The sequence below is a fragment of the Artemia franciscana genome, chromosome 5 (genome assembly GCF_032884065.1).
Source record: "Artemia franciscana chromosome 5, ASM3288406v1, whole genome shotgun sequence".
Lineage (NCBI taxonomy): Eukaryota > Metazoa > Arthropoda > Branchiopoda > Anostraca > Artemiidae > Artemia > Artemia franciscana.
The window spans coordinates 43,782,919-43,810,257 of record NC_088867.1 but is presented as its reverse complement, the minus strand read 5'-3'; the positions used below and the strand labels follow the sequence as shown (position 1 = coordinate 43,810,257).

General features: G+C 35.1%; 2 protein-coding genes across 5 annotated transcripts in view; both read left to right on the top strand.

Moving 5' to 3' along the window:
- The window catches only part of LOC136027460 (ADP-ribosylation factor-like protein 2), a 274,558-nt gene that overhangs the window by 141,190 nt on the left and 106,029 nt on the right, over positions 1–27,339 (top strand). The window lies entirely within an intron of this gene.
- The window catches only part of LOC136026793 (serine/threonine-protein kinase 32B-like), a 136,939-nt gene that overhangs the window by 51,125 nt on the left and 58,475 nt on the right, over positions 1–27,339 (top strand). The gene's annotated exons all lie outside the window — the stretch shown is intronic.

Here is a 27,339-nt window from a genome sequence, read left to right as displayed (position 1 = left end):
TGATAACAAACTGTAGTAAGGAGCGACCCGGCTATAAAGTGAACAAAACTCTAAAAAACAGAATTTTAATACCAATAGTTGCATCAAAAGAATCGCATTTTAAAGCTAATTTTAAATATATGAGTTTCATTATGTTTAGTCTTTCCCATCAAAAGTTACGAGCCTGAGAAAATTTGCCTGATTTTAGAAAATAGGGGGAAACACCCCCTAAAAGTCTTAGAGTCTTAAAAAAAATCACACCATCCGATTCAGCGTATCAGAGAACCCTACTGTAGAAGTTTCAAGCTCCTATCTACAAAAATGTGGAATTTTGTATTTTTTGCCAGAAGACAGATCACGGATGCGTGTTTGTTTGTTTGTTTGTTGTTTTCTATTCCCAGGGGAGATCCTATTGACCCAGTGGCCCTACAATGCCGTGAGAGGGCTCATTCCAACGGAAGTTAGAAGTTCTAGTGCCCTTTTTTAAGTGACCAAAAAGTTGGAGGGCACCTAGGCCCAGTCCCACGCACATTTTTCCCCAAAGTCACTGGATCAAAATTTTGAGATATCCATTCTGTTTAGCGTGGTCAAAAATTTAATACATTATGTCTTTGGGGACTTAATACCCCACAGTCCCCGAGGGAGGGACTTCAAGTTACAAACTTTGACCATTGTTTACACATAGTAATGGTTATTATAAAGTGTACAGACGTTTTCAAGGGGACTTTTTCGTGTTCGGGTGACGCTGGGCTGTGGCGAAGGGGTTAAATGGGAGGATCTTTCCATGGAGGAATTTATCATGAGGGAAGATAATTTCCATGAACGGAGCGCAGGATTTTCTAGCATTATTTAAAAAAAAGTGAGAAAATAAATAATTTTTTTTCAACTGGAAGTAATAAGCAGCAATAGAACTTAAAATGAACATAAAATGTTACATATATAAGGGAGTTCGTTTCCTCCACAATACCTTGCTCTTTACGCTAAGGCATTATTCGTAATTTTAACTATTTATTCTACGGCTTTTAATATTTAGGGGTCAGTCTTAATGATTTGTGACAAAATTCAAGCTTTAGTGCAAAGAGCGAAGTATTGACGAGGGGGAGAAACCATTCATATACGTAATAAAAACACACAAATATAGAACTTCGTTACGTATGTTAATTCGTAAGATACGTATGTTTATTACTCACAAAAATGTTCGTAAAAAAATAAAAAGATCTAGTTGCATTTTTAAGTAACCAAAAATTGGAGGGCAGCTAGGCCTCCTCCCCCACCCCTTTTTTTATCAAAATCATCCAATCAAAACTATGAGAAAGCCATTTAGCAAAAAAAAATTAATATGCAAATTTCGTTTGAATTATTCATGTGCGGATATCCAAAACCAAAACATGCATTAATTCAAAAACGTTCAGAAATTAAATAAAACAACAAGTTTTTTTAACTGCAAGTAAGGAGCGACACTAAAACTCAAAACGAACAGAAATTATTCCGTATATGAAAGGAGTTATCCCCTCCTCAGCCCTCGCTCTTTACGCTAAAGTTTTTTTTTCTTGTTTTAAAATGTAGAGTTGTGACAAAGAGTCAAAGTTTAGTGTAAAGAGCGGAGCGTTGAGGAGGGGACAATCCATTTCATATACGGAATAATTCCTGCTCCTTTTGAGTTTTAATGTCGCTCCTTACTTACAGTTATAAAAAAACTTGTATTTTTTTATTTAATTGTACTACAGATACAATAAATTGAAATTGCACTACATTGCTAAAAAAAAGCTTACATCAACATTGATTTGTTTCAAACTACTGTCTACTATACTATCTATATATCTATATATATAAAAATAAGTTGTCTGTCTGTCTGTTTGTGGATCAGGTGACGTCATGTTTCTGTGTCGGCTGACGTCATGTTTTCAACTGACGAAATTACAGACCGGGACATCGGGACACAAATGACGACCGAGACACAGGGAATATAAATGAAGACCGGGACACAGGGACACAACTACAACAGGGACGCCGGGGGGCACAGGGGGATATAACCGGGACACCAGGACACAAGGATTATAAATGACGCCCGGGACACTCAAAGAGAAATCACAGACTGGGACACTGGGACACAAATGACGACCGGGACACAGGGACACAACTACAAAGGGGACGCCGGGGGCACAGGGGGATATATAAATGACGACAGCAACACAGGGAATGGTCGATTAGCAATCACCATCAACAAAGATCAAGGGCAATCCTTACAATCATGAGGTATAGATCTGAATACGGAAACCTAACAATCTATTTATATGCACTGACAATGGGACAGCAAAGAATGTTGTATATTCGCAAGTTTTACGTAGTTAAAAACATATATATATATATATATATCTATATTCACAGGTGGGACATAGGGACACAACTACAATGGCGCGTAACTAATATGGCGCATAACGACTTACGCGCGCGGGGGGGCTTGGGGGGGGCGCGAAGCGCCCCCACCAACTAGGTGTTGGGGTGGCGCGAAGCGCCACCCCAACAGCTAGTATATATATAAAAATAAGTTGTCTGTCTATCTGTGGATCAGGTGACGTCATGTTTCTGTGTTGACTGACGTCATGAAATTAGTTGTCGTCATTTTTGCTTTGACGGTGACGTCATTCAAGATATTTAAGACATTTGTTCACGGAAAAATGTTTAATTGTAAAATGACTGAAGAACCTACAATGGCAACAGCCGAGGAAGCAGCTCAAAGAGTTTATGCCAAAAAACTTGCTGCTGATAGAGAAAGTAAGAAAAGAAAGCGTTCCGAGGAATCACAAGAACAGCAAGAAAACAGGCTTGCAGCTGATAGAGAAAGTAAGAAAAGAAAGCGTGCCGGGGAATCACAAGAACGGCAAGAAAACAGGCTTGCGGCTAAAGAACGCAAAACCGCGCAGTTAGATGAAAATCCACCTAGACGGCGAGAGTCAAAACATATCAAAACTGAAAATGATAGCGATGATGATTGGCTTGGGGATTTTGACTTGGATAAGGTCATCAATGTCTACCAGATTTAAGTTAAAAAAACAAAGGTTCGTCGATATGTACTTCATAGTGACGCTGAAAAATAAAGAAGAAAAAGAAAACTGAAAAAGGAAAAAAGGTAAAAAACTAAAAAAAAAACTAAAAAGAAAAACCACTCAAAGAGAAATTACAGACCGGGACACAAATGACGACCGGGACACAGGGAATATAAATGACGACCGGGACACAGGAACACAACTACAACGGGGACGCCGGGGGCACAGGCGGGATATATAAATGACGACCAGGACACAGGGATTGTTCGAATAGAAATTACAGACCGGGACACCGGGACACAAATGACGACCGGGACACCGGGAATATAAATGACGACCGGGACACTCAAAGAGAAATTACAAACTGGGACACCGGGACACAAATGACGACCAGGACACAGGGAATGTAAATGACGACCGGGACACAGGGACACATCATTAGAATAATGAGGTATAGATCTGAATACGGATTGTTTTTCCCATGGACAATTATATGTTGCATGTTCAAGAGTCAGTAAACCTGACAATCTATTTATATGCACAGACAATGGGACAGCGAAGAATGTTGTATATTAGCATGTTTTACGTAGTTAAAAACATATATTTATATCTATCTCTATTCACAGGTGGGACACAGGGACACAACTACAATGGCGCGTAACTAATATGGCGCGTAACGACTTACGCGCGCGGGGGGGGCTTGGGGCGGCGCGAAGCACCCCTCCAACTAGGTGTTGGGCTGGCGCGAAGCGCCCCCCCAACAGCTAGTATATAAATAAGTTGTCTGTGTGTCGAGTGACGTCACTTTCCGAATATGACGTCTGAATTATTTCATCACATACCAATTCAAAAACGAATGTATTCAAGACGAAGTAGCTCAGTTATATAACTACCTGTGTTGGCGCAGTGGGTTTGACCTTAGCGTGGTAATACGGGACCCAGAGATCAAACCATGCTGCAGGAATGTACTACAGGGCCGACGCAGGGACCTTAGTAGTCAAGAAGCGTCGTTAATCCAATACAAATACAGTAGCACAGTTGGTAAAGCGTTATGTTCCAGGTTCTAGGTCCGAGAGGCTCCAGGTTCAAACCTTGGCTTGAGCATTAATACAAAAGAAAGGGTAAAAAACTAAAAACTAAAAAACTAAAAAAAACTAAAAAAAAAATAAAAAAAAGGTAAAAACTACAAAAAAAAATAAAAAGAAAAAAAACTAAAAACTAATAAAAAAAAACTAAAAAAACTAAAAACTGAAAAAGAAAAAAAAAACTAAAAAAAGGAAAAAAACTGACAAATAAAGGAGAAAAAGAAAACTAAAAAAAAATAAAAATAAAAAAAACTAAAAAAGGTAAATGTATTCAAGCCGAAGTAGCTGAGTTGGTAAAGCGTTATGTTCCAGGTTCTAGGTCCGAGAGGTTCCAGGTTCGAACCTTGGCTTTAGCATTAATACAAAAGAAGAAAAAAACTAAAAAAGGAAAAAAAAACTAAAAAAAAACTAAAAAACAGGTAAAAACTACTAAAAAAACTAAAAAAGCTAAAAAACAAAAAAAAACTAAAAAAAGGTAAAAAACTAAAAACTAAAAAAGAAAAAAACTAAAAAAACTAAAAAAAAGGGTAAAAACAGCAAAAAACTAAAAAGAAAAAAAACTAAAAACTAATAAAAAAACTAAAAACAGAAAAAGAAAAAAAAAACTAAAACAAGAGCTAATAGCTCATATGGCACTTGTGACGAGGCGAGAAGAGCTAAGAGCCAAGAGATCATATGGTATGAGCTCTAACAAAATTCTATGAATCAATAGATTGATTTAAAAAGGAAAATAAGAGGCTTAATGCCTGTCAAGATTTAAAATAAGAGCTCTGAGTCACAAAGTCCTTCTAAATATAAAATTCATTAAGATCTGATCACCACTCGTAAGTTATAAATACATAATTTTTTCTAATTTTTCCTCTCCCTTTTGCCCCGCAGATGGTCGAATCTGGGAAAACGACTTTATCAAGTCAAATTGTGCAGCTCCCTGACACGCCTACCAATTTTCATCGCCCTAGCACGTCCAGAAGCACCGAACTCGCCAAATCACTGAACCCCTCCCCCAAACACCCCCAAAGAGAGCGAATCCAGTACGATTCTGTCAATCACGTATCAAGGTCATTTGTTTATTCTATCCACCAAGCTTCATCCCGATTCCTCCACTCCAAGTGTTTTTCCATGATTTCTCCCTCCAACTCTCCCCAATTTCAAAAGATCTGGTCGGGATTGAAATAAGAGCTCTGAGACATGAATTCCTTCTAAAAATCAAATTTCATTACGATCCGATCATCTATTCGTAAGATAAAAATACCCCAATTTTCATATTTTCCAAGAATTCCAGTTTCCCCCTCCAACTCCCCCGAATGTCACAGGATCTGGTCGGAATTTGAAATTAGAACTTTAAAGCACAAGATCCTTCTAAATATCAAATTTCATTAAGATCTGGTCACCCTTTCGTAAGTTACAAATACCTCAATTATCGAAATTACCCCCCCCCCCCAATTTCACCAAAGAGAGCAGATCCGGTCCAGTTATGTCAGTCACGTATCTTAGACAGGTTTCTATTCTTCCCATCCAGTTTCATCCTGATCTCACCGCTTTAAGTATTTTCTAAGATTTCCGGTCCCCCCAACTGCCCCCCCCCAATTACGCTTGATTCGGTTGAGATTTAAAATAAGATATCTGAGTTACGAGGTCCTTCTAAATATGAAGTTTCATGAAGATCCGATCACTCCTTCGTAAGTTAAAAATACGTAATTTTTTCTAATTTTTCAGAATTAACCCCCCCCCCAACTACCCGAAACAGAACGGATCTGTTCTGGTTATGTCAATTATGTATCTGTGACTCGTGTTTTTTTTTTCCCACCAAGTTTCATCCCGATCCCTCCACTCTAAGTGTTTTCCAAGTTTTAGGTTTCCCCCTCCCAACTTCCCCCCAAATGTCACCAGCTCCGGTCGGGTTTAAAATAAGAGCTCTGAGCCACGATATCCTTCTAAATATCAAATTTCATTGAGATCCGATCACCCGTTCGTAAGTTAAAAATGCCTCATTTTTTTTAAGTTTTCAGAAATACCCCCCCCCCCCCCCCCGACTACCCCAAAGAGAGCGGATCCGTTCCGTTTATTTCAATCATCTATCTAGGACTTGTGTTTATTTTTCCCACCATGTTTCATCCCGATCCCTCCACTCTAAGTGTTTTCCAAGTTTTAGGTTTCCCCCTCCCAACTCCCCGCCCCCGTCACCAGATCCGGTCGGGATTTAAAATAAGAGCTCTAAGACACGATATCCTTCTAAACATCAAATTTCATTGAGATCCGATCACCCGTTCGTAAGTTGAAAATACCTCATTTTTTCTAATTTTTAAGAATTATTCCCCCCCTCCAACTACCCCAAAGAGAGCGAATCAGTTTCTATTATGTCAATCATGTATCTGGGACTTGCGCTTATTTTTCCCATCAAGTTTCATCCCGATCCCTCCACTCTAAGTGTTTTCCGAGATTTTAGGTTTCGCCCCTCCAACTCCCCCCAATGTCATCAGATCCAGTCGGGATTTAAAACAAGAGCTTTGAGACACAATATCATTCCAAACATCAAATTTCATTACGATCCAATCACCCGCTCATAAGTTAAAAATACTTCATTTTTTCTATTTTTTTCCGAATTAACCGGCCCCCCCACTCCCCCCCCCCCCAGATGGTCAAATCGGGAAAAAGACTATTTCTAATTTAATTTGATCCGGTCCCTGATACGCTTGCCAAATTTCATCGTCCTAGCTTACCTGGAAGTGCCTAAAGTAGCAAAACGGGGACTTTAGGTTTTCCCCCTCCAACTCCCCCCAATGTCGTCAAATCTGGTCAGGATTTGAAATAAGAGCTCTGAGATACAATATCATTCCAAACATTAAATTTCATTAAGATCCAATCACCTGCTAATAAGTTAAAAATACTTCATTTTTTCTATTTTTTGCGAATTAACCGGCCCCCCACTCCCTCCCCCCAGATGGTCAAATCGGGAAAAAGACTATTTATAATTTAATCTGGTCCGGTCCCTGATACACCTGCCAAATTTCATCGTCCTAGCTTACCTGGAAGTGCCTAAAGTAGCAAAACCGGGACCGACAGACAGACAGACCGACAGAATTAGCGATTGCTATATGTCACTAGGTTAATACCAAGTGCCATAAAAAGGAAAAAAACTGAAAAATAAAGGAGAAAAAGAAAACTAAAAAAAAATAAAATAAAAAAGGTAAAAACTACAAAAAAACTAAAAAGAAAAAAGAAAAAAAAGAAAAAGCTAAAAAATAGGTAAAAACAAAAAAAAACAAAAAGAAAGAAAAGATATAAACAAAAAAATTCATTTCATCATATAACAATTCAAAAACGAATGTATATACAGACCAGGAAACAGGGAATATAAATGACGACCGGGACACTCAAAGAGAAATTACAGACTGGGACACCGGGACACAAATGACGACTGGGACGTTTGTGTCGACTAACGTCATGTTTGTGTGTCGACTGATGTCATGTCTGTCGACTATAAATGACGACTGGGACACAGGGACACAACTACAACGGGGACGCCGGGGGGCAGTGGGGGATATATAAATGACGATGGGGACACAGGGAATGTTTGATTAGCAATCACCATCAACAAAGCTCAAGAGCAATTATTAGAATAATGAGGTATACATCTGAATACGGATTGTTTTTCTCATGGACAATTATATGTTGCATGTTCAAGAGTCGGGAAACCTGAGAATGTATTTATATGTACAGACAATAGGACAGCGAAGAATGTTGTATATTCGCAAGTTTTACGTAGTTAAAAACATATATATATATATATATATATATATATATATATATATATATATATATATATATATATATATATATATATATATATATATATATATATATATATATATATATATATATATTCACAGGTGGGACACAGGGACACAACTACAATGGCGCGTAACTAATATGGCATGTAACGACTTATGCGCGCGGGGGGGGCTTGGGGAGGGGGGGCACGAAGCGCCCCCACCAACTAGGTGTTGGGTTGGCGCGAAGCGCCACCCCAGCAGCTAGTGTCTTTATATATATGGCATAATCATCTTACATATTGGAAAACCTTTTTTTCATGCTTCTATCATTTCATTTATAAAGCAAAAATATAAAAATCTTTAGATATTAATTATGATTGTCCAGTCACCATTTTTACGCTTGAGAATTGAACATTCTTTAGCTTAAAAAATAACAAAACATAATCGGTGCTGTAGTCGTGCTAAATTTTCGTTTTATCAATTATCGTAACTAATATGAGGCCGGAATATATTCAGAAAAGTCAAACAACAAGGGAACCATGTGGTGCCTTCGATAGCTTTTTTTTGTTGCATTATATTGTTCTTGGGTCATGTTGGAAAAGTATTGCTGCAAGCTTCTATCTTTTTATTTTCAAAATAATTATGCTTTATATTTCAATTGATCCTTCACAAATTTTCTGCTTAAAAGTTGATCAGCCTTAAACTCAAAATATAACAAAGGACATACATAATTGGCGCCTTAGTCTTTCATAACTAGGATTTTTGTATAATGTTCAATTACTTATAGTGGAGAAACCACTATATAAGAAACCGCGGTTCCCCTGTGTTGCTGGGGAAATTTGCTAATGGGCCCTTTTTGTTCAAGTTAACGAATCCCTTTAATCAATTTTTTTAAAGATGAAACAATTTTTTTTTAAACCGAAGTACACTTTTTGACACGGAAACATTGAACAGTAATCCCTCTTTTTCTCTTCGACCTCTTAGGTCTTTGCACGGATTCCCAGAAATTTGATCAGGAAGGAGGGATATTACAGGGGATACTGCAATAATATGACCTTGACATTGCTCAGGAAAGCCAACCACAAATTAGATTTGTAATGACAATTTTCTATTTTTGTAGTGCACTATTTAAATTCCTACTACAGCACCAAGCCACGTGATACCAATGATTGCAGTGGGTTGGACTCACCTCCCAAGGTGGCGAGTCTACAATAAGGTAGTTGCCAAATTAGCAACGTTTTCCCTTTGGAATTGCTGATTCCAGTAACTTGCTCAAGAATAATCTTCTAGTTTATGCTCACAAGCAATGTGTTGTCTATCATAGCGTTGAATCTTAGAGAAATATTTTGATTCACTGTGATTTGAATTCAGTGTGACAACACAGTGAATTCCTATTCACTGTCATGGATATTCTGCCCTTTTATCAAACAGTTCGTGGTAACAAACTGTAAGTAAGGAGCGCCCTGGCTTAATAGTAGCCGAACCCCGAAAAAATGGAATTTTTATACCAATAGATATGTGAAAAGGATCGGCTTATTATGTTAATTTCAAATATATAGATTTCATAAAGTTTAGTCTTACCCATTAAAGGTTACAAGCGATGTGAAGCCAACATAGCTGCACAAGCTCTTTCTCCATCTCAATTTATTCAAAGCCTCCCTCTTTACACTCTTCCAAGGATTTTCCGTTTCCCTTAAATCTTTCCTTGCGGCATTCTCAATCCCCATTCGGGGACGGTCTTCTTTTCTTTTGGTCCTAGATGGTTGGCTGACAAGGTCGTTCTTTGGCAATCTATCATCCTTCATCCGCAGAACATGTCCTAGCCATCTCAACCTTTTTGTCATTATTAAATATAAAAAAAAACAAGTTTTCTTAACTACAAGTAAGGAGCGACATTAAAACTTAAAACGAACAGAAATTATTCCGTATATGAGAGGGGTTGTCCCCTTCTCAACGCCTCGCTCTTTACGCTAAATTTTGACTTTTTCACAGCTCTACTTTTAAAACAATAAAAAACTTTAGCGTGAAGAGCGAGGCGTTGCGGAGGAAATAATTCCTCTTATATACGGAATAATTTCTGTTCGTTTTAAGTTTTAATGTCGCTCCTTACTTGCAATTAAAAAAATTTCTTTTTTTATTTAATTACTGAACGTTTTTGAATTAGTGCATGTTTTGATTTTGGCTCGCCGCACATGAATAATTAAAACGAAATTTGTATATTAATTTTTGTTTTGCTAAATGGCTTTCTCATAGTTTTAATTGGTAGATTTTGATAAAAAAGGGTGGGGGAGAAGACCTAGTTGCCCTCCAGTTTTCGGTTACTAAAAAATACAAGTAGATTTTCTTATTTTTTGTACGAACGTTTTTGTTAATAATAAACATATGTACCTTACGAATTAACTTACGTAACGAACTTCTATATTTGTGTATTTTTGTTTTGTACTAGCTGGGTTCCGGTGGCTTTGCCGCTGTGCCCCAGCATGGCACGCAGCAGGCTTCTATATATGGATTCAAAATTGTCCCTTGTGTTCTAACCGCAGACAATATACATAGCTGGTCCCGGCGGCGAATTTCGGCGAATTTTCATTGTCCCTTATGTTCTATTGCAGTTTTTTCAAAGATATTTGATTATTAAAGCAAGTCCAATTTCTAACAATGATATCTCCTAAGCTTCAAAGTTTTGGTTTTCTTATTTAAGTTTTTGAATTCTTGTAATCCGTTGTTTTTTAATTTTAATTTTATTTTATAGTCTTTTTGTTCTTTTTAGTTTTATTTCGCTGTTTACCTTTTTTTAATTTTCTTATAGTTTTTTCTTCTTAATTTATTTTCTTTTTCTTCTTTACTTTTTAGTTTTCTTTTTCGGAACGTGCTCCAGCAACACTACGCAAGGTGCTAATTTTTAACTGCCTAAAACTTGTGTATATACAACTGGTAATTCCTCTGATATACTCTAGTAATTCCTCGACACGCATTCTCTTTTTACTTTATCTTTCAGCCACAAGCCAGGTTTCGCGTTGCTCTTGTAATACATCGACACGTTTTCTTTTGGTAATTTTTCTCTGAGCCGCCAGCCTACCCCCCCCCCCTAAAGCAATACGTATGCAAGGTGCTGATTTTTAACTGCGTAAAACTTTTGGATATACAAAATTCTTTGCAGTCCCATTGTCTGTGCATATAAATAGATCGTATGGTTTACCGACTCTAAAACATGCAACATATAACTGTCCATGGGAAAAACAATCCGTATTAAGGTCCATACCGCATTATTCGAATGATTGCCCTTGAGCTTTGTTGATGGTGATTGCAAATGCCAATCGAGTTGGGAATTGCAATCTTTTAAATTGAAAAGGCAGATCCGTTGGGATCATGGGAATGCGATGAATAAGAACAGACTCACTCTTGGAAGGCAAGATTGTTGCCTCTATTATGTTTCCCATTGTTTTTTTTACGGCAAGTCACGTGCCGTTACAAAGCTTTGGGGGGCTAATATTTCGCAACAGTATTATTGGTACGGCTGGAGATCCCCTGGAGATCCAGAGAACAAAAAAATTAGGATGGATAGTTAACCGCTCCAATTGATTCCAGAACTGTGTCGACTGACTTGTAAATGACTGTCTAGTCTCGAATCTTGGTCAGAATAATATTGTTGATTTCGTGGACGTCTTTGTTCTTGGCTACCAGAGTCGCTCGTTCACTTAGCCATTTAGGATTTTTGTAATTGGTTAGAATATTCGGAAATACCTTTTCAACCAAATCATTTTTTGACGTCACTAAATTACAGAATTCAGGAGGCAGTTATATACGTTCTGAAATTGAGTCATCTGGGAGCTTTCCGTTTCCAATTGCCAGCAATTATCTGAAAATATCTCAGCAGAGTGATAGTTTTGCAATCGGACACGCATATTTACAGTTGATTTTAATGTCTTTTCGTGTATATATACCCATAAATCAGATTTTTTAAGGCAAGCATTCATTTCGTCTGCAGGTGTCGATCTAGGATTAACAGGTAATGTTTGCCTGAAATCTCCCGCAAGCAACAGTAAGTGTTTTCTGCCAAAGTGTTTTGAATTTCCTCACAAATCTTGCAATAATCGGTCAAGTGGCTCGAGTGATTTTTTGTTTGGCATGGTGCACTCGTCCCAAACAATAAGTTTGCATTGCTGCAATACTTTACCCATCCCAGATGATTTGGAAATGTTTCGCGTGGGAGTTTCTATAGACTGCATATTCAGAGGCAATTTCAAAGCGGAATGAGCAGTACTTTCACCAAGCAGCAACGTCGCGGCTATTCCCGACGACGCAAGGGCCAATGTTATGTCATTTTTGGATCGAATTGATGGCGCAAATTGGACATTCCTAATCTGGCCCTTACTCTTTGAGCCGCAAGCCTGGTTTTGCGTTGCTATGGTGTTTCCTCCTGGTGTTCACTTTTTGGTGACATTGTAGGATAATTATACACGCATTGCTTTTGTAATACAGCGACACGCCTTTTTGTTTTACAATCTCTATCAGCCGCAAGCCTGGTTTCGCGCTGTGAACATGACATTATTTATACATTTTTATCTTTTTTTAAGTTTTTTTCCTTTTTTTAATTTTTTTTATTATTTTTTATTTTTTCGACGTCATATTGAATATGACGTCATGTATAGTTATTTTATTAGTTTTTTTTATTTTTTATTTTTATTTTTATTTTTATTTTATTTTGTTTATTATTTTCAGTTTTTTTTTTATAGAAGATAGTTTTTAAAACTTTTAACTTTTTTTTAGTTTTTTTTTTTTTTTATATATAGGACGTCATACTTAGTGACAGACAGACGGACAGACACTACATTTATATATATATATATATATATATATATATATATATATATATATATATATATATATATATATATATATATATATATATATATATGTATATATATATATATATATATATATATATATATATATATATATATATACATATATATACATATATATATATATATATATATATATATATATATATATATATATATACTAGCTGTTGGGGTGGCGCTTCGCGCCACCCCAACACCTAGTTGGTGGGGGCGCTTCGCGCCCCCCCCAAGCCCCCCCGCGCGCGTAAGTCGTTACGCGCCATAATAGTTACGCGCCATTGTAGTTGTGTCCCTATGTCCCACCTGTGAATATAGATAGATATATATATATGGTTTTAACTACGTAAAACTTGCGAATATACAACATTCTTTGCTGTCCCATTGTCTTTGCATATAAATAGATTGTCAGGTTTACCGACTCTTGAACATGCAACATATAATGGTCCATGGGAAAACAATCTGTATTCAGATCTATACCTCATGATTCTAATGATTGCCCTTGAGCTTTGTTGATGGTGATTGCTAATCGACCATTCCCTGTCCCGGTGTCCCGGTCGTCATTTACATCCCCCTGTTTCCCCCGGTGTCCCCGTTGTAGTTGTGTCCCTGTGTCCCGGTCGTCATTTATATTCCCTGTGTCCCGGGTCCCGGTCGTCATTTGTGTCCCGGTGTCCCGGTCTGTATATACATTCGTTTTTTAGTTTTGTTTTTCTCCTTTATTTTTTTCCTTTTTTTTTTCTTTTTTAGCTTATTTAGATTTTTAGATTTTTTAGTTTTTTTTATTAGTTTTTAGTTTTTTTTTCTTTTTAGTTTTTTTGTCCCGGTCGTCATTTATATCCCCCTGTTTCCCCCGGTGTCCCCGTTGTAGTTGTGTCCCTGTGTCCCGGTCGTTATTTATATTCCCTGTGTCCCGGTCGTCATTTGTATCCCGGTGTACCGGTCTGTATATACATTCGTTTTTTAGTTTTGTTTTTCTCCTTTATTTTTTTCCTTTTTTTTCTTTTTTAGTTTATTTAGATTTTTAGATTTTTTAGTTTTTTTATTAGTTTTTAGTTTTTTTTTCTTTTTAGTTTTTTTGTAGTTTTTACCTTCTTTTTAGTTTTGTTAATTTTTTTTTTACTTGTGTCCTGGTCGTCATTTATACTCCCTGTGTCCCGGTGCTTTGTTGATTGCTAATCGAACATTCCTTTTGTCCTGGTCGCTTTCTCTTTGAGTGTCGTCATTTATTTTTTTCTTTTTTAGTTCTTTTAGTTTTTACCTTTTTTAGTTTTTTTTTAGTTTTTAGTTTTTTTAGTTTTTTACCTTTTTTTAGTTTTTTTAGTTTTTTTAGTTTTTTAGCTTTTTTATTTTTTTTATTAGTTTTTAGTTTTTTTGTAGTTTTTGCCTTTTTTTTAGTTTTTTTAGTTTTTTAGCTTTTTTATTAGTTTTTAGTTTTTTTTGTAGTTTTTGCCTTTTTTTAGTTTTTTTAGTTTTTTAGCTTTTTTATTTTTTTTATTAGTTTTTAGTTTTTTTTTGTAGTTTTTGCCTTTTTTTAGTTTTTTCAGTTTTGACGTCACCTGATCCAGTTTTTTCAGGTGACGTCACCTGATCCACGATCCACAGATCCACAGACAACTTATTTTTATATATATAGATAGTTTTTGTTTTTTTTTACTTATGTCCTGGTCGTCATTTATACTCCCTGTGTCCCGGTGCTTTGTTGATTGCTAATCGAACATTCCTTTTGTCCTGGTCGCTTTCTCTTTGAGTGTCGTCATTTATTAGTTTTTTCCTTTTTTTTTTTAGTTTTTTATTGGTTTTTACCTTTATTTTAGCTTATTTTTCAGTTTTTTCCTTTTTTTTAGTTTTTTTTTATTTTTTATTTTTTTTTAGTTTTTTACCTTTTTTTAGTTTTTTTAGTTTTTTTAGTTTTTTAGCTTTTTTACTTTTTTTATTAGTTTTTAGTTTTTTTTGTAGTTTTTGCCTTTTTTTAGTTTTTTCAGTTTTTTTTTAGTTTTTTATTGGTTTTTACCTTTATAGTTTTTTTTAGTTTTTTAGCTTTTTTATTTTTTTTATTAGTTTTTAGTTTTTTTTGTAGTTTTTGCCTTTTTTTAGTTTTTTCAGTTTTGACGTCACCTAATCCAGTTTTTTCAGGTGACGTCACCTGATCCATCCATCCATCCACAGACAGACAACTTATTTTTATATATAAAAAAAAAATTTTAATATTAAAATAAATGACAATGATAAAAAGTTCCCTTTCCTATATTGGACTGTAAAATTTCATAAGAATCCCCCTAAACCACGGTTTATTGCTGGAGCAGCTAAATGTCCAACCCGCATTGCTGCTACTGACCTCTCTTTAATTTTAAAGGAAATTGTAAATAAACTTAAAACCTATTGTTCTGGTATTAAAAAATTTTCGAATTTTAATCCATATTGGAGTGTTAATAATTCACTGCAGGTGATAGATTCTTTAACAATGGTTTCAGCTAAAAGAATTGAGTCTTTCGATTTTGCGACAATGTATACTAATTTATCACTCAATTTAGTGTTTGATAATTTAAAAACTGTTATAAAGAAATCTTTCCTCTTATCTAGTAAAAGGTTCTTAAAAATAGACAGTTATAATAAAAAAGCCATATGGACAAACTGCTTTAATACTACAGTTAACTTGAGATGTTACAGCTTGGATATGATTTTTGAGTTATTGGAATTTGTTTTATACAATACTTATATAAGATTTGGGGGTGATTTGTACAAGCAAATTATGGGAATTCCCATGGGGGGGAATGCCAGCCCATTTATAGCTGACTTGTTTTTAAGTCAACTAGAATATAAATATATGATGGATAAGAATAATCCAATTAATTTAAAACATGCTTTGTCAAATAATAAAAGATATTTAGATGATATTTTGGTCTTAAATTGTAAGGATTTCATTGATATTTCTAAAAATATATATCCATCAGAGCTTATTCTTGAGCCTAGTCATGGCGCTGGTCATGAAGATCATTTCTTAGATTTAAATATTAATATTTGTGATAATAATAAATTAAGTTTTAAAATGTATAATAAAACGGATGATTTTGATTTTGAAGTGATCAGTTTCCCTTTCCCTGAAAGTAATATACACTCAAATATCACATATTCAGCGTTTTTCTCACAGTTACTTCGTTATGCAAGGATTTGTAGTAATTATATTGATTTTAAAAATAGATGTAAAATCTTAAGCCAAAAATTGATATCAAGAGGTTTTTCTGCAAATAAATTAACTTGGCAATTTAAAAAATTTAGTTTTCATTATAACGAACTTTTAAATAAATATCAAAAGAATTATCTAGAAATACTTAAAGAAATTTTTAACTAATTTCGGAGGTTCGAGAAATGTTGTCACAGCGCCTTTTATTTTGAATTGTGTTTCTATTTGAGCGGAATTTTTAAAAAATTAGCCACATGGTAAAGATGAATTATATAATTGTTTAGTTCATTCAGGTTTTTTGCAATGTGTTAATATTTGCGATTTGGTAAAATTTATAATATTTAGTTTACCTATTGTTGCTAAAGGGAGGGATATATTAACAGGATAAGCTTGTTTTGGTTTTACTTGGTTGTTTTACATTTGTTGGTTTTTTTTTTCATAGGCATGTATTTTGGAGGTGATACCTGACGCGGGGATGCCATGGATATTCTGTGGTAGCCACAACACTGTGCTGGGTAGGGAATTTAGAGTGGCGAAACCCTATATAGGCCAGTGTATTCTCCTGATGAGCCCTTATGTTGGGTGTTGCCTCTGAATTATTTGTCTATATTATTTTTTCTATTGTTTGGTAAATGACGACTTATACTTATTGACGACATGACTGCCTGTCCATGGATTATTCTTTATGGTTGATTGTGTGTGGCTATGCTGTTTGACCTATGTGATTGTATGGATGAGTAGGGTTAAGGCCTCATTCAAGTGCTGGTCTATATTAATCACTAATTTAGGAAAACAGTCTTCCTTTTCTCCTTCTGTCTCTTTTTTTTTTTTTTTTTTTTTTTTTTTTTTTTTTTTTTTTTTTTGTGTTTGTGCTGTAGCATTGGTGATTTCTCTTTTCATGATATATAGATATATATATATATATATTTATATATACATATATATATAGATATGAGGGGGTTTGCTCCCTCGTCAATACCTCGCTTTTTACACTAAAGCTTGAATTTCATCCCAAATCTTTGATAATGACCCCTGAATCACAAAGGTCGTAAAATAAAGAGTTGAAACTACTAAAAATACTTTAGTGTAAAGAGCAAGGTATTGTGGAGGAGAAAACCTTCTTTTATACGTAATATCTGATGTTCGTTTCAAGTTTTATTGCTGCTCATTACTTCCAGGTGAAAATATTTTATTTATTTTCTCATTGTTTCAATTTGAATAATGCTAGAAAATCCTGGGCTCCCTTCATTGAAATTTTCTTCTCTCATGATAAATTCCTCCATGGAAAGATCCTCCCACGTAACCCCGACCCACTCCCACCCCAACGCGAAAAAGTCCCCCTGAAAACGTCTGTACACTTCCTAATAACCATTACTATATGTAAACAATGGTCAAAGTCTGTAACTTGTAGCCCCTCCCCCGGGACTGTGGGGGATTAAGTCGTCCCCAAAGACGTAGTTATTAGGTTTTCGTCTAAGTTCAACAGGATGGCTATCTCAAATTTTTGATCCGGTTGCTTTGGGGAAAAATGTGCGTGGGAGGGGGCCTAGATGCCATCCAATATTATTGGTCACTTAAAAAGGGCACTAGAACTTTTAATTTCCGTTAGAAAGAGCCCTCTCGCAACATTCTAGGACCACTGGGTCGATACGGTCATCCCTGTGAAAAAAAAAATAAAATAAAATAAACACATATCCGTGATCTGTCTTCTGGCAAAAAAATAAGAAATTCCACATTTTTGTAGATAGGAGCTTGAAACTTCTACAGTAGGGTTCTCTGATACGCTAAATCTGATAGTGTGATTTTTGTTAATATTCTATGACTTCGAGGTAGGTTTTCTCCCTATTTTCTAAAATAAGGCAAATTTTCTCAGGCTCATAACTTTTGATGGGTAAGTTTAAAATTGATGAAAATTATACATTTAAAATCAGCATTAAAATGCAATTCTTTTAATGTAACTATTGGTATAAAAATTCCGTTTTTAGAGTTTTGGTTACTATTGAGCCCGGTCGCTCCTTACTACAGTTCGTTACCACGAACTGTTTGATAGCCCTAGAAAGTGGGATTGGACTACAATTTTCCTACAGCTCACTTTTTGCGATAGGGTTAGGCAGTCAGGTACTCAAAAAATCTGTAGGCAATAATATTGGAAAATATCTAGCAAATTATCCTCTGTTATTTCGGATTGCCTACGCTTCAGAACCATACTTGACAGATGTCCTTACTATAGCTTTCCATATTTTAATCTTGGTTCCCAGACTTATCTTCCTGTTTTTCTATTTTTTTTTTTTTTTTTTTTTTTTTTTTTTTTTTTTTTTTTTTTTTTTTTTACTGTGAAAGAAAAACATCCTGTGCCTGGGCATAGGGTGTGCCCAGATATTCTACTTTTAACATCTTCACTGCATCCACCGGTCTTCTTAATAATTAAATAAAAAAAAAACAAGTTTTTTTACCTGAAAGTAAGGAGCGACATTAAAACTTAAAGCGCACAGAAATTACTTCGTATATGAAAGAGGCTGCTTCCTCATCAACGCCCCGCTCTTTACGCAAAAGTCTTTTACTGTTTTAAAAAGAAGAATTGAGAGAAAGAGTCAAACTTTAGCGTAAAGAGCGGGGCGTTGATGAGGAAGCAGCCTCTTTCATATACGAAGTAATTTCTGTGCGTTTTAAGTTTTAATGTCGCTCCTTACTTTCAGTTAAAAAAACTTGTTTTTTTTATTTATTTTCTGAACGTTTTTGAATCAATGCATGTTTTGATTTTGGCTCTCCGCAGAGAAATAATCAAAACAAAATTTGCATTTTTTTTTTTTTTACATAAAATATATTTAAGGCTTCATAATTTTTTACGCAGAGGAATAATCAAAACGAAATTTGCATATATTTTTTTTTTGGCTCAATGACTTTCTCATAATTTTGATCGAATGATTTTGAGAAAAAAAGAGCGGGGGACGAAGCCTAGTTGCCCTCCGATATTTTGGTTAATTAAAAAGGCAACTAGAACTTTTAATTTTTTACGAATCTTTTTATTGGTAAAAAATTTACGTAACTTATAAATTAGCTTACGTAAAGAGCTTTTGTTTTCTCATGTTTTTATTACATATATGTGGGGATTCGCCCCATCGTCAGTACCTCGCTCTTTACACTAAAGCTTGAATTTTATCCCAATTCAATAAGAATGACCCCCTGAATCACAAAAGCCGTAGAATAAGTAGTTGAAATTACTAAAAATACTTTAGCGTAAAGAGCGAGGTATTAGAAGGAGGTCAGCCCCTCATATGGGTAATAATTTCTGTTTGTTTTAAGTTTTATTGCTGTTCCTTACTTTCAGCTGAAAAAGCTTTTTCACATTTATTTTTTAATTGTTTTTTTTTTTTAATAATGCTAGTAAATCCTGCTCTCCCTTCATGGAAATTTTCTTCTCCCATTACAAATTCTCGAAGGAAAGTTCCCCCAGCATATCCCCCTCTTCTCAACCCCTCCCCCAAACCAAAAAAAAATCCTCCTGAAAACGCCTGTGTACTTCCCAATAACCATTACTATATGTAAGCACAGGTCAAAGTTTGTAACTTGTTGCCCCTCCCACGGGGACTGTGGGGGAGTACGTCGTCCCCAAAGACATAGTTATAAGGTTTTTCGACTACGTTGAATAAAATGGCTATCTCAGAATTTTGATCCGTTGACTTTGGGAAAACAATTAGCGTGGGAGGGGGCCTAGGTGCCCTCCAATTTTTTTGGTCACTTAAAAAGGGCACTAAAACTTTTCATTCCCGTTAGAATGAGCCCTCTTGCAACATTCTAGGACAACTGGGTCGATAAGATCACCCCTGGAAAAAAAAAAAAAAAAAAAAACAAATAAACACGCATCCGTGATCTGCCTTCTGGCAAAAAATGCAAAATTCCACATTTTTGTAGATAAGGGCTCGAAACTTCTACAGTAGGGTTCTCTGATACACTGAATCTGATGGTGTGATTTTCGTTAAGATTCTATGACTTTTAGGGGGCGTTTCCCCCTATTTTCTAAAATAGCGCAAATTTTCTCAGGCTCGTAACTTTTGATGGGTAGGACTAAACTTGATGGAATTTATATATTTAAAACCAGCATTAAAATGCGATTCTTTTGATGTAGCTATTGGTATCAAAATTCCATTTTTTAGAGTTTTGGTTACTATTGAGCCGGGTCGCTCCTTACTACAGTTCGTTACCACGAACTGTTTGATACTACCTAGGTAAATGACTCTGTCCACTTGATCTATCTTCCTGTACCCAACATTACCTTTACTTATTCCTAGTCCTGGTGACATAGCCTTCTTGGTGTTAAATTTCAAACTTATTCTTGCTCGTCAAACTAGAAAAACCACTGAAACTTCAATTATTTGCTAACATTTTCATTTAGAATTTATAAGCCATCTGCATAATCTAAGTCTAGGAGAATTTTATTTCCTCAATTTGGTTATTGTAATTTGGTTTAAATTCGAATCTAATTTGGTGTGTAAATTGGTCTTTAATTAAACCTTTTCTCTAGTGAATACCGCCAGTTCAAAACAAAATCAAACTATCCTTCTTTCTCATAGCGTGTTTACTCCAAATTAATTTAAAGTACAATATTTTTTTTCACCTGATAGCTGTGACTTAAATCATAATTATGTATTTCCATTTATAAGCCTTTTCATGTTGATTTCTAATAAATCTTTGAAGAAAAATAAAGTTGCCAAGGAAACTAGCCTCTGACACAACTAGCTGGAAGATAAGAAGCCTAATTGACCTACGAAACATTAGAAGTCCTTATAAAGAAAATTGGATCCCGATGGAAATATTATTAAGCAGCCAGAATCGTTAGGGAATGCAACAATCCTGATTCTGCCTCTACCTTGAAAAAAGGAAAATGATGTGCATCTTATAATTGTTGTTAAGTGTAAAATATCCATAAATCACTCTCAATAGATATATGAAACCCAAAGCGAAAAGAAATCATAGTCACCGCCACAGCGCTGTCTAAGTAAAGAGTGAAATAAGAAAAAAGAATTTTTTTTTTTTTTCTTTTCACCAAAGTACTTCGTAGGGAAGGATTTGAATTGGAAACTTTGGAAGGGGCTCCTTCGTTTGGAAACTGAATGTTCTAGTGCTCTTTCTGATGGTCATACGTGATTGGTGGACAACCACCAGCTCTCCCTTGCTTCTTTTTCCCCAGAAACATCTGATAAAAATGTTGATATATTCATCTTGTTCAACATAGTCGAAAGGATCAATTAGTGTGTCTCTGGGGATGACAACCCCTCCCCCCAGCCCTTTGGCCAAGGCCGCTAAGTTCTGTCATTTGGCCATCATTTACATATAGTATTTGTTATTCGAAAACCGGGGGACGTTTGATCTCTGGTGTCCAAAAAGGCCAAGGGCATTCGGTTGAAGCTTTCCTGAAATGATGAGGGGACTGTAGAACTAAATCGCAACATATTATGTACACACTGGTTATCAAAAGGGTGTATCTCAGGAATGACTTCGGACATTAAGTTGGACCTTTCAAGGAATGATTAAGGATAATCAATTGACCAAAAGGCAATATTTGCACACTACTATTACTGCTACTACTACTGCTATTATTATCACTACTACTAGCAACTACTAATTCCACTACCAACACTACTACTGCTGATACTAAAAGTGTTACTTTTATTGCGACTACTACTAAGGCTGGGGATATTAAGGTGAGAACTTCAAAAAACTGCTGAGGGGAAGTTTAACTAAATCAAAACACGGTATTAGAACACAAATACAATTTGTCAAAAGGACTTACCAGAAATAACTTAGGAACAGCTTAGCGTATTAAGTTGAAACTTACTGCGCATGATGAGGGGGATGTCCAACTAACCTAAAGGCAGTATGCATATACTACCACAACTACTAATGCTACTGCTACTACTACTAGTAATACAACTACTAAGAATATCGCTACCGCTACTACGACTACTACTGCTCTACTACTGCTACTACTACTACTGCTACTGCTATTACTTTTACTACTAGTCCTACTTTTAATACCCCTACTAGATCTAAGGCTAAGGATATGACGCTAATAACGTCAGGGAATATTGAGAGCGGGGCTGAATTAAATCAAAACACACTTTGTGCACACAGGTTGCACACACACATAGAGACAATAATTTGGAGGAGGGATTGAATTCAACCAAACCTGACCAACAGCCCCATTTGAACGTTTTTAGGTTCCAATGTTCTGCTTTACCTGAATAAGGTAGGAGGTATGTCCGTCTGAAGTATTCAACTTAATCGTTTTCCTCTGTGATCTGACTGTGTTTAAGCCAAAACCCATAACGTAAAGACATTTTTCTAAAGACATTTTATTAAAATAAAGAATAATTTGGGAGAAGTAATCAAGGATATAAGAATTTTGTGAAAACCACAATTAATGCGTAAATTATTTTGAAAACTTCATGAAGAAATATCCTAATTAAGTATACAAAAAAAAGCTATACTTTTGGGGTCTGAACTTTGTTTTTATACACCTTCTTTGTTGTCAGTAATGTTGTCTTAAATTCATTAAAATTAAATAAAAAAAACTAATTTTTTTAGCTGAAAGCAAGGAGCGACATTAAAACTTAAAACGAACAGAAATTACTCCGTATATGAAATGAGTTGTCCCCTCCGCAATCCCACGCTCCTTACGCTAAAGCTTTTAATTGTTTTAAAAAGTAGAATTGTGGCAAAGAGTCAAACTTTAGCGTAAAGAGCGAGGGATTGCGGAGGGGACAACTCATTTCATATACGGAGTAATTTCTGTTCGTTTTAAGTTTTAATGTCGCTCCTTGCTTTCAGCTAAAAAAATTAGTTTTTTTTTATTTAATTTCTGAACGTTTTTGAATTAATGCATGTTTGGTTTTGGCTCTCCGCACATAAATTATCAAAATGAAATTTGTATATTAATTTTTTTTTGGCTAAATGGCTTTCTCTTAGTTTTGATCGGACGATTTTGAGAAATAAGGGGTGGAGAAGGAGGCCTAGTTGCCCTCCAATTTTTCGGTTACTTAAAAAGGCAACTAGAACTTATAATTTTTAACAAACGTTTTTATTAGTAAAAAATATACGTAACTTAAGTATTAACTTACGTAACAAACTTTCATAACCTTATATTTTTATTTTGTATAAGATGTGGTTTGTACCCTCGTTAATACCTCGCTCTTTACACTAAATCGTAAGTTTTGTCCCAATTCTTTAAGAATGACCCCTGAATCAGAAAGGCCGTAGAATAAAAAGTTGAAATTACTAAAAATACTTTAGCATAAAGGAGCAAGGTATTTATCTCCTCCTAAATACCTCGCTCTTTATGCTAAAGTATTTTTAGAACCCCTCATATGCGTAATAATCTCTGTTCGTTTTAAGTTTCAATGCAACTTCTTCTTTTCATTTGAAAAAACGTTTTCATGTTTATTTTTCATTGTTTTCTTATAGTAATGCTAGAGAATCCTGCGCCCTTGTCATTGAATTTTTCTTCCCCCATGACAGATTCCTCCAAGGAAAGATCCTCCAACATAGCCCCCTCTCCTCATCCCCATCCCCGAACAAAATAAAATCCCCCTCAAAACGTCTGTACACTTCCCAATAACCATTACTATATGTAAACACTAGTCAAAGTTTGTAACTTGCAGCCCCTCCCCCAGGGATTGTGGGGGATTAAGTCATCCCCAAAGACATAGTTATTATGGTTTTTGACTATGCTGAACAAAATGGCTATCTCAAAATTTTGATCAGTTGACTTTGGGAAAAAAATGAGCGTGGGAGGGGGCCTATATGCCCTCCAATTTTCTTGGTCACTTAGAAAGGGCATTAGAACTTTTCATTTCCGTTAGAATGATCCCTCTTGCGACATTCTAGGACCACTTAGTCGATACGATGACCCCTGGGGAAAAAAAACAACAAAAAAACAAACAAATAAACACGCACCCGTGATGTCTTCTGGCAAAAAATACACATTTTTGTAGTTAGGCGGTTGAAACTTCTACAGTAGGGTTCTCTGATACGTTGAATCTGATGGTGTCATTTTCGTTAAGATCGTACGACTTTTAGGGGGTGTTTCCCCCTATTTTCCAAAATAAGGCAAATTTTCTCAGGCTCGTAACTTTTGATAGGTAAGACTAAACTTGATGAAACTTATATATTTAAAATCACCATTAAAATGCAATTCTTTTGATGTAGCTATTGATATCAATATTCAATTTTTTAGAGTTTTGGTTACTATTGAGCCGAGTCGCTCCTTACTACAGTTCGTTACCAACTGTTTGATATCTTAAAAAAAAAAAAATCATACAAACCTTTCTATGCCTAATTGTAGGCAGTTTTTGAACGTTTTAAGTACTTTCCCTTATTTCAGTCAAGAAGACAGGGCGTTTTTCACGTGAATTCGGTTAATACTTTATTTCAGTCTATGATTATTTTATTTATATTCTATTATTTTCTATTATATTCTATTATTTAATTTTTATTTTTATTCTATTATTTATATTTTATTATTTTATTTATATTCTTATTTTATTCCAATGAAAAAAAGAGTGAATTCAAGCAATTTTACATGCTACTTCTGTCGGTTTTAGGGAAATTAAAAAAGGATTCTTCAACATCCCCCTTAAATTTCTTGAAAGTTTCAGACTAACGCCCCGGTTTGTTAGTGAGACATTACTGATACGCCTTTTGACAACCTGTATGCAGATAGTGTGTATTTTGAATTAGTTCAACATGCTCCTCGATATTTCCTGACAGTCTTTATTCTGGCCTTGATAAGTATGACAATTTGCTGTTTCATTTTAATTCAAAAGTATTAAACTTAGACTATATCCTAAATTTAATTCAGACCTAATAGATGAAACTTAACTGCATTTTTCTTGGCCAAATGACATTTGCTGCACTTAACAGATATAAGGCGAAGACATCATTGTTGAACACTTTAATATTAGAGCTAAAATTACGATTCGATTCGAGAATATTCGAATAACAAAACTGGATTCGCTAATTGTTACAAATCAAATAGTTCGTGGTAACGAACTGTAGTAAGGAGCGACCTGGCTCAATAGTAACCGAAACTCTAAAAAACGAAATAGTTACATCAAAAGAATCACATTTTGATGCTGATTTTAAATATATAAGTTTCGTCAATTTGACAATTTGACTTACCCATCAAAAGTTACGAGCCTGAGAAAATTTGCCTTATTTTAGAAAAAAGGGGGAAACGCCCCTTAAAAGTCATTGTATCTTAATGAAAATCACACCATCAGATTCAGCGTATCAGAGAACCCTACAGTAGAAGTTTCAAGCATCTATCTACAAAAATGTGGAATTTTGCATTTTTTGCCACAAGACAGATCACGGATGCGTGTTTATTTGTTTTTTTTTTTTTTTTTTTCCAGGGGTGATCGTATCGACCCATTGGTCCTAGAATGTCGTGTGAGGGCTCATTCTAACGGAAATGAAAAGTTCTAGTGCCCTTTTTAAGTGACCAAAAAATTGGAGGGCACCTAGGCCCTCTCCCATGCTCATTTTTTTCCCATAGTCACCGGATCAAAACTCTGAGATAGCCATTTTATTCAGCATAGTCGAAAAGCCTAATAACTATGTCTTTAGGTATGACATACTCCTCCAGAGTCCCTGTGGGAGGGGCTGCAAGTTACAAACTTTGACCAGTGTTTACACATAGTAATGGTTTTTATGAAGTGTACATACGCTTTCAGGGAGATTTTTTTTATTGGGGATGGGGTTGAGGGGACGGGGTTATGTGGGGAGATCTTCCCGTGGAGGAATTTGTCATGGGGGAAGACAATTTCCATGAAGGGGGTGTAGGATTTTTTAGCATTTTTTTAAAGAACAATGAAAAATTAAATATGAAAAGTTTTTTCAACTGAAAGTAAGGAGCAACATTAAAACTTAAATTGAACATAAATTATTGCGCATATGAGGGATTCACCTCCTCCTAATACCTTGCTCTTTGTGCGAAAGTAACTTTATTAATTTCAACTATTTATTCTACGGCCTTTGTGATTCAGGGGTCATTCTTAAGGAAGTGGGACAAAATTTAAGCTTTAGTGTAAAGAGAAAGGTATTGACGAGGTGGTGAACTCCCTCATATACATTCGTAAGTTACCTATTTTTTTACTAATAAAAACTTTCGTAAAAAATTAAAAGTTCTAGTTACTTTTTTAAATAACCAAAAATTGGAGGTTAGCCTATTGGAGGCTATGCCTACTCCCCCACTCTTTTTTCTCAGAATCGTCCGATCAAAACTATGAGAAAGCCATTTAGCCATAAAAATAAATTAATATGCAAATTTACTTTTAATTATTCATGTGCGGAGAGCCAAAATCAAAACATGCCTTAATTTAAAAACGTTCAGAAATTAAATATAAAAACAAGTTTTTTTTAAACTGAAAGTAAGGAGTGATATTAAAACTTAAAACGAACAGAAATTACTCCGTATATAAAAGGGGCTGTTCCCTCATCAACACCCCGCTCTTTACGCTAAAGTTTTTTACTGTTTTAAAAAGTAGACTTGAGAGAAAGTCAAACTTTAGGCTAAAGAGCGGAGCATTGAAGAGGGTACAGCCCCTTTTATATACGACGTAATTTCTGTTCGTTTTAAGTTTTAATATCGCTCCTTACTTTCAGTTAAAAAAACTTGTTTTTTTTATTTAATATACTCAAAAGACAAAGTTTTTTCCTTGAATTTTGAAAAGTTTTAAAGTTGGCGGTACTTGTATGATATCCCGACCACAATGTAATGAAATCTGCAATGAAACCGGTTTTCTGTGTTCACTTGGAGATAACCAGCTTAGCCTGAACAAGATAAAATAGTTTGCAGGTATATTTTAATTAAATATTTAAAGGTGGTTAGGTTAGGTATTTATTAGGTAATATAACGCGTTCTGGGCGGCCTGTTTTCACTAGCACTCTGTAGTAGCTTCCATAATTTTGTTACTAAAGTATTATATTTTCTTTATATTTTGGTATATTCCATTATAGCTAACCTAACTTCACTTCTTGAGTGTGATCGGGGTATCATACAAGTACAAAGTTGTTAATATTAAAAATAAACACAAATGATTAAAAATATGCTTCTTCTTCTGTAAATCACAAACTGGAGCTTACCACTAAAAAGATTAGTAAGGGAAGAAGCTCCATACTTATCAAGATTACTTTTTTACTTGTTTTAAGTTGAACTCCGTTGCTCATACAAACTTCTGTGAAAAATTTCAGCCTCAATTTTTTTTTTTCATAATATTTTGTTTAAGTTCGACTTCTTACACTATGATAATACTCTTATAAGAAACTATAATTTGAACTAAATTACTCTCTGTTAGAGCATTACTTCTTGTAGCCTTGAGAAAAAAAAACTTTAGCCTAAAGAGAGGCACCTTC